Source organism: Hemiscyllium ocellatum, unplaced genomic scaffold (assembly GCF_020745735.1).
Source record: "Hemiscyllium ocellatum isolate sHemOce1 unplaced genomic scaffold, sHemOce1.pat.X.cur. scaffold_607_pat_ctg1, whole genome shotgun sequence".
Classification (NCBI taxonomy): domain Eukaryota; kingdom Metazoa; phylum Chordata; class Chondrichthyes; order Orectolobiformes; family Hemiscylliidae; genus Hemiscyllium; species Hemiscyllium ocellatum.
Window position 1 is genome coordinate 278,091 of NW_026869131.1, and position 14,092 is coordinate 292,182.

Below are 14,092 nucleotides of genomic sequence, written 5' to 3' on the forward strand. Positions count from 1 at the left end.
AGGGGCGCGGGCAGACCGGGCCGCGGGGGTAGGCGGAGCGCGGGGGGGTGGGGGCGGGGCCGGGCGCCGGCGAGACGCTGGCGCAGGAGGAGGAGGTGAAGGAGGGGGGACCGGCCGCGCCGTCGGCGCCGCCCGCCCGCGAGGAGCAGGAGGCGGCGAAGGAGGTGGAGCGGGCGCCGGCTTGGGAGGGGGAGGAGGGGGAGGCTGAGGAGGGGGAGGCCGAGGAGGGGGACAGGCGGGGGGCGCGGGCGCCGCCGGCAATGCCCAGAGCCGCCGGCGCGGCGGTGGCGGCTGCGGCGCAGGAGCTGGAGTAGGAGGGGCTGGGCGAATCCCGCAGCCTCCCCCCAGGGGGGCTGTTGGTGGCGGGGCTGGGGGGGGGGAGGGGGCAGGGGCCCCGCGCGGCCAGGCGGCCGTCCCGGTGGGAAGGGGGAGCTGGGGCGGTAGCCGAGCTGCAGCTCTCCTCCTCCTCTTCCTCCTCCTCTTCGTCCTCCATCACCTCGTCCTCATCGTCGCCCAGGCACACCCGCTCCTGCGGGGGGCACCGCTGGGGGCTGCAGGAGCGCGACTGCGAGCGGGAGAGGCTGCGGCGATCCTCGCCGGACGCCAGGACCGCCTCCCCTTCCCCTTCCTCCTCCTCCACCACCACCTCTTCCTCCACCTCCTTCTTCCCCTTCCTCCTCCGTTCCGGGCGCGGGCACTGGCGAACGCTGGTGGTCTTGGCGGGGGGTCCCGGCTCCTCCCTGGGGACAGGGCCGGCGCGGGTCAGCGGCGAGAGCAGCAGCGACGTGGCCGACTTCAGGCAGCGGGAGAGGTCGGAGAACAGGCCTTTCCCATCGCCTTCGAGGGGGAGGGAGAGAGAGAGAGAGAGAGAGGGAGACGAGTTAGAGGCTTATCAACATTAACAGGGGGCTGTTGTCAGCTACGGTACAGTTACAGGGGGCTGTTGTCAGCTACGGTACAGTTACAGGGGGCTGTTGTCAGCTACGGTACAGTTACACGGGGCTTTTGTCAGCTACGGTACAGTTACACGGGGCTGTTGTCAGCTACGGTACAGTTACAGGGGGCTGTTGTCAGCTACGGTACAGTTACACGGGGCTTTTGTCAGCTACGGTACAGTTACACGGGGCTTTTGTCAGCTACGGTACAGTTACAGGGGGCTGTTGTCAGCTACGGTACAGTTACAGCGGGCTGTTGTCAGCTACGGTACAGTTACAGGGGCCTGTTGTCAGCTACGGTACAGTTACAGTGGGCTGTTGTCAGCTACGGTACAGTTACAGGGGGGCTGTTGTCAGCTACGGTACAGTTACACGGGGCTGTTGTCAGCTACGGTACAGTTACAGGGGGCTGTTGTCAGCTACGGTACAGTTACAGCGGGCTGTTGTCAGCTACGGTACAGTTACAGGGAGCTGTTTTCACCTACGGTACAGTTACAGGGGCCTGTTGTCAGCTACGGTACAGTTACAGCGGGCTGTTGTCAGCTACGGTACAGTTACAGGGGCCTATTGTCAGCTACGGTACAGTTACAGCGGGCTGTTGTCAGCTACGGTACAGTTACAGGGGGGCTGTTGTCAGCTACGGTACAGTTACACGGGGCTGTTGTCAGCTACGGTACAGTTACAGGGGGCTGTTGTCAGCTACGGTACAGTTACAGCGGGCTGTTGTCAGCTACGGTACAGTTACAGGGAGCTGTTTTCACCTACGGTACAGTTACAGGGAGCGGTTGTCAGCTACGGTACAGTTACAGGGGGGCTTTTGTCAGCTACGGTACAGTTAGAGGGGGCTGTTGTCAGCTACGGTACAGTTACAGGGAGCTTTTGTCAGCTACGGTACAGTTAGAGGGAGCTGTTGTCAGCTACGGTACAGTTACAGGGAGCTTTTGTCAGCTACGGTATAGTTACACGGGGCTGTTGTCAGCTACGGTACAGTTACACGGGGCTTTTGTCAGCTACGGTACAGTTACAGGGAGCTTTTGACAGCTACGGTACAGTAACAGGGGGCTGTTGTCAGCTACGGTACAGTAACAGGGGGCTGTTGTCAGCTACGGTACAGTTACAGGGGGCTGTTGTCAGCTACGGTACAGTTACACGGGGCTTTTGTCAGCTACGGTACAGTTACAGGGGGGCTGTTGTCAGCTACGGTATAGTTACAGGGGGCTGTTGTCAGCTACGGTACAGTTACAGGGAGCTGTTGTCAGCTACGGTACAGTTACACGTGGCTGTTGTCAGTTACGGTACAGTTACAGGGAGCTGTTGTCAGCTACAGTATAGTTACAGGGGGCTGTTGTCAGTTACGGTACAGTTACAGGGAGCTGTTGTCAGCTACGGTACAGTTACAGGGGGGCTTTTGTCAGCTACGGTACAGATACAGGGGGCTGTTGTCATCTACGGTACAGTTACAGGAGGCTGTTGTCAGCTACGGTACAGTTACAGGGAGCTGTTGTCAGTTACGGTACAGTTACAGGGAGCTGTTGTCAGCTACGGTACAGTTACACGGGGCTGTTGTCAGCTACGGTACAGTTACAGGGGGCTTCTGTCAGCTACGGTACAGTTACAGGGAGCTGTTGTCAGCTACGGTACAGTTACAGCGGGCTGTTGTCAGCTACGGTACAGTTACAGGGGGGCTGTTGTCAGCTACGGTACAGTTACAGCGGGCTGTTGTCAGCTACGGTACAGTTACAGCGGGCTGTTGTCAGCTACGGTACAGTTACAGGGGCCTGTTGTCAGCTACGGTACAGTTACACGGGGCTTTTGTCAGCTACGGTACAGTTACAGGGGGCTGTTGTCAGCTACGGTACAGTTACAGCGGGCTGTTGTCAGCTACGGTACAGTTACAGCGGGCTGTTGTCAGCTACGGTACAGTTACAGTGGGCTGTTGTCAGCTACGGTACAGTTACAGGGGGGCTGTTGTCAGCTACGGTACAGTTACACGGGGCTGTTGTCAGCTACGGTACAGTTACAGGGGGCTGTTGTCAGCTACAGTACAGTTACAGCGGGCTGTTGTCAGCTACGGTACAGTTACAGGGAGCTGTTTTCACCTACGGTACAGTTACAGGGGCCTGTTGTCAGCTACGGTACAGTTACAGCGGGCTGTTGTCAGCTACGGTACAGTTACAGGGGCCTATTGTCAGCTACGGTACAGTTACAGCGGGCTGTTGTCAGCTACGGTACAGTTACAGGGGGGCTGTTGTCAGCTACGGTACAGTTACACGGGGCTGTTGTCAGCTACGGTACAGTTACAGGGGGCTGTTGTCAGCTACGGCACAGTTACAGGGGGCTGTTGTCAGCTACGGTACAGTTACAGGGAGCTGTTTTCACCTACGGTACAGTTACAGGGAGCGGTTGTCAGCTACGGTACAGTTACAGGGGGGCTTTTGTCAGCTACGGTACAGTTAGAGGGGGCTGTTGTCAGCTACGGTACAGTTACAGGGAGCTTTTGTCAGCTACGGTACAGTTAGAGGGAGCTGTTGTCAGCTACGGTACAGTTACAGGGAGCTTTTGTCAGCTACGGTATAGTTACACGGGGCTGTTGTCAGCTACGGTACAGTTACACGGGGCTTTTGTCAGCTACGGTACAGTTACAGGGAGCTTTTGACAGCTACGGTACAGTAACAGGGGGCTGTTGTCAGCTACGGTACAGTAACAGGGGGCTGTTGTCAGCTACGGTACAGTTACAGGGGGCTGTTGTCAGCTACGGTACAGTTACAGGGGGCTTTTGTCAGCTACGGTACAGTTACAGGGGGGCTGTTGTCAGCTACGGTATAGTTACAGGGGGCTGTTGTCAGCTACGGTACAGTTACAGGGAGCTGTTGTCAGCTACGGTACAGTTACACGTGGCTGTTGTCAGTTACGGTACAGTTACAGGGAGCTGTTGTCAGCTACAGTATAGTTACGGGGGCTGTTGTCAGTTACGGTACAGTTACAGGGAGCTGTTGTCAGCTACGGTACAGTTACAGGGGGGCTTTTGTCAGCTACGGTACAGATACAGGGGGCTGTTGTCATCTACGGTACAGTTACAGGGGGCTGTTGTCAGCTACGGTACAGTTACAGGGAGCTGTTGTCAGTTACGGTACAGTTACAGGGAGCTGTTGTCAGCTACGGTACAGTTACAGGGAGCTGTTGTCAGCTACGGTACAGTTACACGGGGCTGTTGTCAGCTACGGTACAGTTACAGGGGGCTTCTGTCAGCTACGGTACAGTTACAGGGAGCTGTTGTCAGCTACGGTACAGTTACAGCGGGCTGTTGTCAGCTACGGTACAGTTACAGGGGGGCTGTTGTCAGCTACGGTACAGTTACAGCGGGCTGTTGTCAGCTACGGTACAGTTACAGCGGGCTGTTGTCAGCTACGGTACAGTTACAGGGGCCTGTTGTCAGCTACGGTACAGTTACAGCGGGCTGTTGTCAGCTACGGTACAGTTACAGGGGGGCTGTTGTCAGCTACGGTACAGTTACAGCGGGCTGTTGTCAGCTACGGTACAGTTACAGGGGGCTGTTGTCAGCTACGGTACAGTTACAGCGGGCTGTTGTCAGCTACGGTACAGTTACAGGGGGCTGTTGTCAGCTACGGTACAGTTACAGGGGGGCTGTTGTCAGCTACGGTACAGTTACAGGGAGCTGTTGTCAGCTGGGGTACAGTTACAGGGAGCTTTTGACAGCTACGGTACAGTTACAGGGGGCTGTTGTCAGCTACGGTACAGTTACAGCGGGCTGTTGTCAGCTACGGTACAGTTACAGGGGCCTGTTGTCAGCTACGGTACAGTTACAGCGGGCTGTTGTCAGCTACGGTACAGTTACAGGGGGGCTGTTGTCAGCTACGGTACAGTTACACGGGGCTGTTGTCAGCTACGGTACAGTTACAGGGGGCTGTTGTCAGCTACAGTACAGTTACAGGGGGCTGTTGTCAGCTACAGTACAGTTACAGGGAGCTGTTTTCACCTACGGTACAGTTACAGGGGCCTGTTGTCAGCTACGGTACAGTTACAGCGGGCTGTTGTCAGCTACGGTACAGTTACAGGGGCCTATTGTCAGCTACGGTACAGTTACAGCGGGCTGTTGTCAGCTACGGTACAGTTACAGGGGGGCTGTTGTCAGCTACGGTACAGTTACACGGGGCTGTTGTCAGCTACGGTACAGTTACAGGGGGCTGTTGTCAGCTACGGTACAGTTACAGCGGGCTGTTGTCAGCTACGGTACAGTTACAGCGGGCTGTTGTCAGCTACGGTACAGTTACAGGGAGCTGTTTTCACCTACGGTACAGTTACAGGGAGCGGTTGTCAGCTACGGTACAGTTACAAGGGGGCTTTTGTCAGCTACGGTACAGTTAGAGGGGGCTGTTGTCAGCTACGGTACAGTTACAGGGAGCTGTTGTCAGCTACGGTACAGTTACACGTGGCTGTTGTCAGTTACGGTACAGTTACAGGGAGCTGTTGTCAGCTACAGTATAGTTACAGGGGGCTGTTGTCAGTTACGGTACAGTTACAGGGAGCTGTTGTCAGCTACGGTACAGTTACAGGGGGGCTTTTGTCAGCTACGGTACAGATACAGGGGGCTGTTGTCATCTATGGTACAGTTACAGGGGGCTGTTGTCAGCTACGGTACAGTTACAGGGAGCTATTGTCAGTTACGGTACAGTTACAGGGAGCTGTTGTCAGCTACGGTACAGTTACACGGGGCTGTTGTCAGCTACGGTACAGTTACAGCGGGCTGTTGTCAGCTACGGTACAGTTACAGGGGGCTTCTGTCAGCTACGGTACAGTTACAGGGAGCTGTTGTCAGCTACGGTACAGTTACAGCGGGCTGTTGTCAGCTACGGTACAGTTACAGGGGGCTGTTGTCAGCTACGGTACAGTTACAGCGGGCTGTTGTCAGCTACGGTACAGTTACAGGGGCCTGTTGTCAGCTACGGTACAGTTACAGCGGGCTGTTGTCAGCTACGGTACAGTTACAGGGGGGCTGTTGTCAGCTACGGTACAGTTACAGCGGGCTGTTGTCAGCTACGGTACAGTTACAGGGGGCTGTTGTCAGCTACGGTACAGTTACAGGGGGCTGTTGTCAGCTACGGTACAGTTACAGCGGGCTGTTGTCAGCTACGGTACAGTTACAGGGGGCTGTTGTCAGCTACGGTACAGTTACAGCGGGCTGTTGTCAGCTACGGTACAGTTACAGGGGCCTGTTGTCAGCTACGGTACAGTTACAGCGGGCTGTTGTCAGCTACGGTACAGTTACAGGGGGCTGTTGTCAGCTACGGTACAGTTACAGGGGGGCTGTTGTCAGCTACGGTACAGTTACAGGGAGCTGTTGTCAGCTGGGGTACAGTTACAGGGAGCTTTTGTCAGCTACGGTACAGTTACAGGGGGCTGTTGTCAGCTACGGTACAGTTACAGCGGGCTGTTGTCAGCTACGGTACAGTTACAGGGGCCTGTTGTCAGCTACGGTACAGTTACACGGGGCTGTTGTCAGCTACGGTACAGTTACAGGGGGGCTGTTGTCAGCTACGGTACAGTTACAGGGGGCTGTTGTCAGCTACGGTACAGTTACACGGGGCTTTTGTCAGCTACGGTACAGTTACAGGGAGCTGTTGTCAGCTACGGTACAGTTACAGCGGGCTGTTGTCAGCTACGGTACAGTTACAGGGGCCTGTTGTCAGCTACGGTACAGTTACAGCGGGCTGTTGTCAGCTACGGTACAGATACAGGGGGGCTGTTGTCAGCTACGGTACAGTTACACGGGGCTGTTGTCAGCTACGGTACAGTTACAGGGAGCTGTTGTCAGCTACGGTACAGTTACAGCGGGCTGTTGTCAGCTACGGTACAGTTACAGGGAGCTGTTTTCACCTACGGTACAGTTACAGGGAGCGGTTGTCAGCTACGGTACAGTTACAGGGGGGCTTTTGTCAGCTACGGTACAGTTAGAGGGGGCTGTTGTCAGCTACGGTACAGTTACAGGGAGCTTTTGTCAGCTACGGTACAGTTAGAGGGAGCTGTTGTCAGCTACGGTACAGTTACACGGGGCTTTTGTCAGCTACGGTACAGTTACAGGGAGCTTTTGACAGCTACGGTACAGTAACAGGGGGCTGTTGTCAGCTACGGTACAGTTACACGGGGCTTTTGTCAGCTACGGTACAGTTACAGGGGGGCTGTTGTCAGCTACGGTATAGTTACAGGGGGCTGTTGTCAGCTACGGTACAGTTACAGGGAGCTGTTGTCAGCTACGGTACAGTTACACGTGGCTGTTGTCAGTTACGGTACAGTTACAGGGAGCTGTTGTCAGCTACGGTACAGTTACAGGGGGGCTTTTGTCAGCTACGGTACAGATACAGGGGGCTGTTGTCATCTACGGTACAGTTACAGGGGGCTGTTGTCAGCTACGGTACAGTTACAGGGAGCTGTTGTCAGCTACGGTACAGTTACACGGGGCTGTTGTCAGCTACGGTACAGTTACAGGGGGCTGTTGTCAGCTACGGTACAGTTACAGGGAGCTGTTGTCAGCTACGGTACAGTTACAGGGAGCTGTTGTCAGCTACGGTACAGTTACACAGGCCTGTTATCAGCTACGGTACAGTTACAGGGGGCTGTTGTCAGCTACGGTACAGTTACAGGGGGGCTGTTGTCAGCAACGGTACAGTTACAGGTGGCTGTTGTCAGCTACGGTATAGTTACAGGGGGCAGTTGTCAGCTACGGTACAGTTACAGGGAGCTGTTTTCACCTACGGTACAGTTACAGGGAGTGGTTGTCAGCTAAGGTACAGTTACAGGGGGGCTTTTGTCAGCTACGGTACAGTTACTGGGGGCTATTGTCAGCTACAGTAAAGTTACAGGGGGCTGTTGTCAGCTACGGTACAGTTACAGGGGGCTTTTGTCAGCTACGGTACAGTTACAGGGAGCTTTTGACAGCTACGGTACAGTTACAGGGGGCTGTTGTCAGCTACGGTACAGTTACAGGGGGCTGTTGTCAGCTACGGTACAGTTACAAGGGGCTGTTGTCAGCTACGGTACAGTTACAGGGAGCTTCTGTCAGCTACGGTACAGTTACAGGGGGGCTTTTGTCAGCTACGGTACAGTTACAGGGAGCTGTTGTCAGCTACGGTACAGTTACAGGGGGCTTTTGTCAGCTACGGTACAGTTACACGGGGGCTGTTGTCAGCTACGGTACAGTTACAGGGGCCTGTTGTCAGCTACGGTACAGTTACAGGGGGCTTTTGTCAGCTACGGTACAGTTACACGGAGCTTTTGTCAGCTACGGTACAGTTACAGGGAGCTTTTGTCAGCTACGGTACAGTTACAGGGGGCTGTTGTCAGCTACGGTACAGTTACACGGGATTTTGTCAGCTACAGTACAGTTACAGGGAGCTTTTGTCAGCTACGGTACAGTTACAGGGGGGCTTTTGTCAGCTACGGTATAGTTACACGGGGCTGTTGTCAGCTACGGTACAGTTACACGGGGCGTTTGTCAGCTACGGTACAGTTACACGGGGCTTCTGTCAGCTATGGTACAGTTACACAGGGCTTCAGTCAGCTACGGTACAGTTACAGGGAGCTGTTGTCAGCTACGATACAGTTACACGGGGGCTGTTGTCAGCTACGGTACAGTTACAGGGGGCTTTTGTCAGCTACGGTACAGTTACACGGGGCTTTTGTCAGCTACTGAACAGTTACACGGGGCTTTTGTCAGCTACGGTACAGTAATATGGTGCTTTTGTCAGCTACGGTACAGTTACAGGGAGCTGTTGTCAGCTACGGTACAGTTACAGGGGGCTTTTGTCAGCTACGGTACAGTTACACAGGGCTTCTGTGAGCTACGGTACAGTTACAGGGAGCTTATGTGAGCTACGGTACAGTTACAGGGGGGCTGTTGTCAGCTACGGTACAGTTACACGGGGCTATTGTTAGCTACGGTACAGTTACACGGGGCTTCTGTCAGCTACGGTACAGTTACACGGGGCTTTTGCTAGCTCCGGTACAGTTTCAGGGAGCTGTTGTCAGCTACGGTACAATTACAGGGGCCTGTTGTCAGCTACGGTACAGTTACAAGGGGCTGTTGTCAGCTACGGTACAGTTACAGGGAGCTTCTGTCAGCTACGGTACAGTTACAGGGGGGCTGTTTTCACCTACGGTAGAGTTACAGGGAACTGTTGTCAGCTACGGTACAGTTACAGGGGACTTTTGTCAGCTACGGTACAGTTACAGGGAGCTTTTGTCAGCTACGGTACCGTTACAGGGGGCGTTTGTCAGCTACGGTACCGTTACAGGGGGCGTTTGTCAGCTACGGTACCGTTACAGGGGGCGTTTGCCAGCTACGGTACCGTTACAGGGAGCTGTTGTCAGCTACGGTACAGTTATAGGGGGCTGTTGTCAGCTACGGTACAGTTACAGGGAGCTTTTGTCAGCTACGGTACAGTTACAGGGGGGCTGTTGTCAGCTACGGTACAGTTACAGGGGGGCTGTTGTCAGCTACGGTACAGTTACACGGGGCTTCTGTCAGCTACGGTACAGTTACAGGGGGCTTTTGTCAGCTACGGTACAGTTACACGGGGCTTTTGTCAGCTACGGTACAGTTACAGGGGGGGCGTTTGTCAGCTATGGTACAGTTACACGGGGCTTTTGTCAGCTGCGGTACAGTTACAGGGGCTTTTGTCAGCTCAGTACAGTTACACGGGATTTTGTCAGCTATAGTACAGTTACAGGGAGCTTTTGTCAGCTACGGTACAGTTACAGGGGGGCTTTTGTCAGCTACGGTATAGTTACACGGGGCTGTTGTCAGCTACGGTACAGTTACACGGGGCTTCAGTCAGCTACGGTACAGTTACACGGGGCTTCTGTCAGCTACGGTACAGTTACAGGCAGCTTTTGTCAGCTACGGTACAGTTACACGGGGGCTGTTGTCAGCTACGGTACAGTTACAGGGGGGCTTTTGTCAGCTACGGTACAGTTACAGGCAGCTTTTGTCAGCGACGGTACAGTTACACGGGGCTTTTGTCAGCTACGGTACAGTTACAGGGAGCTGTTGTCAGCTATGGTACAGTTACACGTGGCTTTTGTCAGCTACGGTACAGTTAGAAGGGGCTGTTGTCAACTACGGTACAGTAACACGGTGCTTTTGTCAGCTACGGTACAGTGACAGGGAGCTGTTGTCAGCTACGGTACAGTTACAGGGGGCTGTTGTCAGCTACGGTACAGTTACACGGGGCTTCTGTCAGCTACGGTACAGTTACAGGGGCCTGTTGTCAGCTACGGTACAGTTACAGGGAGCTGTTGTCAGCTACGGTACCTTTACAGGGGGCGTTTGTCAGCTACGGTACCGTTACAGGGAGCTGTTGTCAGCTACGGTACAGTTATAGGGGGCTGTTGTCAGCTACGGTACAGTTACAGGGAGCTGTTGTCAGCTACGGTACAGTTACAGGGAGCTTTTGTCAGCTACGGTACAGTTACAGGGGGGCTGTTGTCAGCTACGGTACAGTTACAGGGGGGCTGTTGTCAGCTACGGTACAGTTACACGGGGCTTCTGTCAGCTACGGTACAGTTACAGGGGGCTGTTGTCAGCTACGGTACAGTTATACGGGGCTTTTGTCAGCTATGGTACAGTTACACGGGGCTTTTGTCAGCTGCGGTACAGTTACAGGGGCTTTAGTCAGCTCAGTACAGTTACACGGGATTTTGTCAGCTATAGTACAGTTACAGGGAGCTTTTGTCAGCTACGGTACAGTTACAGGGGGGCTTTTGTCAGCTACGGTATAGTTACACGGGGCTGTTGTCAGCTACGGTACAGTTACACGGGGCTTCAGTCAGCTACGGTACAGTTACACGGGGCTTCAGTCAGCTACGGTACAGTTACAGGCAGCTTTTGTCAGCTACGGTACAGTTACACGGGGGCTGTTGTCAGCTACGGTACAGTTACAGGGGGGCTTTTGTCAGCTACGGTACAGTTACAGGCAGCTTTTGTCAGCGACGGTACAGTTACACGGGGCTTTTGTCAGCTACGGTACAGTTACAGGGAGCTGTTGTCAGCTATGGTACAGTTACACGTGGCTTTTGTCAGCTACGGTACAGTTACAGGGAGCTGTTGTCAGCTACGGTACCGTTACAGGGGGCGTTTGTCAGCTACGGTACCGTTACAGGGAGCTGTTGTCAGCTACGGTACAGTTATAGGGGGCTGTTGTCAGCTACGGTACAGTTACAGGGAGCTGTTGTCAGCTACGGTACAGTTACAGGGAGCTTTTGTCAGCTACGGTACAGTTACAGGGGGGCTGTTGTCAGCTACGGTACAGTTACAGGGGGGCTGTTGTCAGCTACGGTACAGTTACACGGGGCTTCTGTCAGCTACGGTACAGTTACAGGGGGCTGTTGTCAGCTACGGTACAGTTATACGGGGCTTTTGTCAGCTACGGTACAGTAACGGGGGGGCGTTTGTCAGCTATGGTACAGTTACACGGGGCTTTTGTCAGCTGCGGTACAGTTACAGGGGCTTTAGTCAGCTCAGTACAGTTACACGGGATTTTGTCAGCTATAGTACAGTTACAGGGAGCTTTTGTCAGCTACGGTACAGTTACAGGGGGGCTTTTGTCAGCTACGGTATAGTTACACGGGGCTGTTGTCAGCTACGGTACAGTTACACGGGGCTTCAGTCAGCTACGGTACAGTTACACGGGGCTTCAGTCAGCTACGGTACAGTTACAGGCAGCTTTTGTCAGCTACGGTACAGTTACACGGGGGCTGTTGTCAGCTACGGTACAGTTACAGGGGGGCTTTTGTCAGCTACGGTACAGTTACAGGCAGCTTTTGTCGGCGACGGTACAGTTACACGGGGCTTTTGTCAGCTACGGTACAGTTACAGGGAGCTGTTGTCAGCTATGGTACAGTTACACGTGGCTTTTGTCAGCTACGGTACAGTTAGAAGGGGCTGTTGTCAACTACGGTACAGTAACACGGTGCTTTTGTCAGCTACGGTACAGTTACAGGGAGCTGTTGTCAGCTACGGTACAGTTACAGCGGGCTGTTGTCAGCTACGGTACAGTTACAGGGGGGCTTTTGTCAGCTACGGTACAGTTACAGGGGGGCTTTTGTCAGCTACGGTACAGTGACAGGGATCTGTTGTCAGCGACGGTACAGTTACAGGGGGCTGTTGTCAGCGACGGTACAGTTACAGGGGGCTGTTGTCAGCTACGGTACAGTTACAGGGGGGCTGATGTCAGCTACGGTACAGTTACAGGGGGCTGTTGTCAGCTACGGTACAGTTACACGGGATTTTGTCAGCTACAGTACAGTTACAGGGAGCTTTTGTCAGCTACGGTACAGTTACAGGGGGGCTTTTGTCAGCTACGGTATAGTTACACGGGGCGTTTGTCAGCTACGGTACAGTTACACGGGGCGTTTGTCAGCTACGGTACAGTTACACGGGGCTTCTGTCAGCTATGGTACAGTTACACAGGGCTTCAGTCAGCTACGGTACAGTTACAGGGAGCTGTTGTCAGCTACGATACAGTTACACGGGGGCTGTTGTCAGCTACGGTACAGTTACAGGGGGCTTTTGTCAGCGACGGTACAGTTACACGGGGCTTTTGTCAGCTACTGTACAGTTACACGGGGCTTTTGTCAGCTACTGTACAGTTACAGGGGGCTTTTGTCAGCTACGGTACAGTTACAGGGAGCTGTTGTCAGCTACGGTACAGTTACAGGGGGCTTTTGTCAGCTACGGTACAGTTACACAGGGCTTCTGTGAGCTACGGTACAGTTACAGGGAGCTTCTGTGAGCTACGGTACAGTTACAGGGGGGCTGTTGTCAGCTACGGTACAGTTACACGGGGCTTTTGTTAGCTACGGTACAGTTACACGGGGCTTTTGCTAGCTCCGGTACAGTTTCAGGGAGCTGTTGTCAGCTACGGTACAATTACAGGGGCCTGTTGTCAGCTACGGTACAGTTACAGGGGGCGTTTGTCAGCTACGGTACAGTTACAGGGGGCTGTTGTCAGCTACGGTATAGTTACAGGGGGCTTTTGTCAGCTACGGTACAGTTACAGGGAGCTGTTTTCACCTACGGTAGAGTTACAGGGAACTGTTGTCAGCTACGTTACAGTTACAGGGGACTTTTGTCAGCTACGGTACAGTTACAGGGAGCTTTTGTCAGCTACGGTACAGTTACAGGGAGCTGTTGTCAGCTACGGTACCGTTACAGGGAGCTGTTGTCAGCTACGGTACCGTTACAGGGGGCGTTTGTCAGCTACGGTACCGTTACAGGGGGGCTGTTTTCAGCTACGGTACAGTTACAGTGGGGCTGTTGTCAGCTACGGTACAGTTACACGGGGCTTCTGTCAGCTACGGTACAGTAACGGGGGGGCGTTTGTCAGCTATGGTACAGTTACACGGGGCTTTTGTCAGCTGCGGTACAGTTACAGGGGCTTTTGTCAGCTCAGTACAGTTACACGGGATTTTGTCAGCTATAGTACAGTTACAGGGAGCTTTTGTCAGCTACGGTACAGTTACAGGGGGGCTTTTGTCAGCTACGGTATAGTTACACGGGGCTGTTGTCAGCTACGGTACAGTTACACGGGGCTTCAGTCAGCTACGGTACAGTTACAGGCAGCTTTTGTCAGCTACGGTACAGTTACACGGGGGCTGTTGTCAGCTACGGTACAGTTACAGGGGGGCTTTTGTCAGCTACGGTACAGTTACAGGCAGCTTTTGTCAGCGACGGTACAGTTACACGGGGCTTTTGTCAGCTACGGTACAGTTACAGGGAGCTGTTGTCAGCTATGGTACAGTTACACGTGGCTTTAGTCAGCTACGGTACAGTTAGAAGGGGCTGTTGTCAACTACGGTACAGTAACACGGTGCTTTTGTCAGCTACGGTACAGTTACAGGGAGCTGTTGTCAGCTACGGTACAGTTACAGGGGGCTGTTGTCAGCTACGGTACAGTTACAGGGGGCTGTTGTCAGCTACGGTACAGTTACAGCGGGCTGTTGTCAGCTACGGTACAGTTACAGGGGGGCTTTTGTCAGCTACGGTACAGTGACAGGGGGGCTGTTGTCAGCTACGGTACAGTTACAGGGGGGCTGTTGTCAGCTACGGTACAGTGACGGGGTTGTTGTCAGCGACGGTACAG

The 14,092-nt window shown here is 54.0% G+C and overlaps 1 protein-coding gene across 1 annotated transcript in view; it reads right to left on the bottom strand.

Moving 5' to 3' along the window:
- Positions 1-697: 697 nt before the first annotated feature.
- LOC132814008 (zinc finger CCCH domain-containing protein 13-like) overlaps positions 698-14,092 on the bottom strand; it is a 34,684-nt gene continuing 21,289 nt past the window's right edge. Inside the window, exon 5 of the mRNA XM_060823330.1 lies at positions 698-837. The gene's annotated coding sequence lies outside the window, so the exon portion shown is untranslated. The remainder of the gene's footprint in view (positions 838-14,092) is intronic.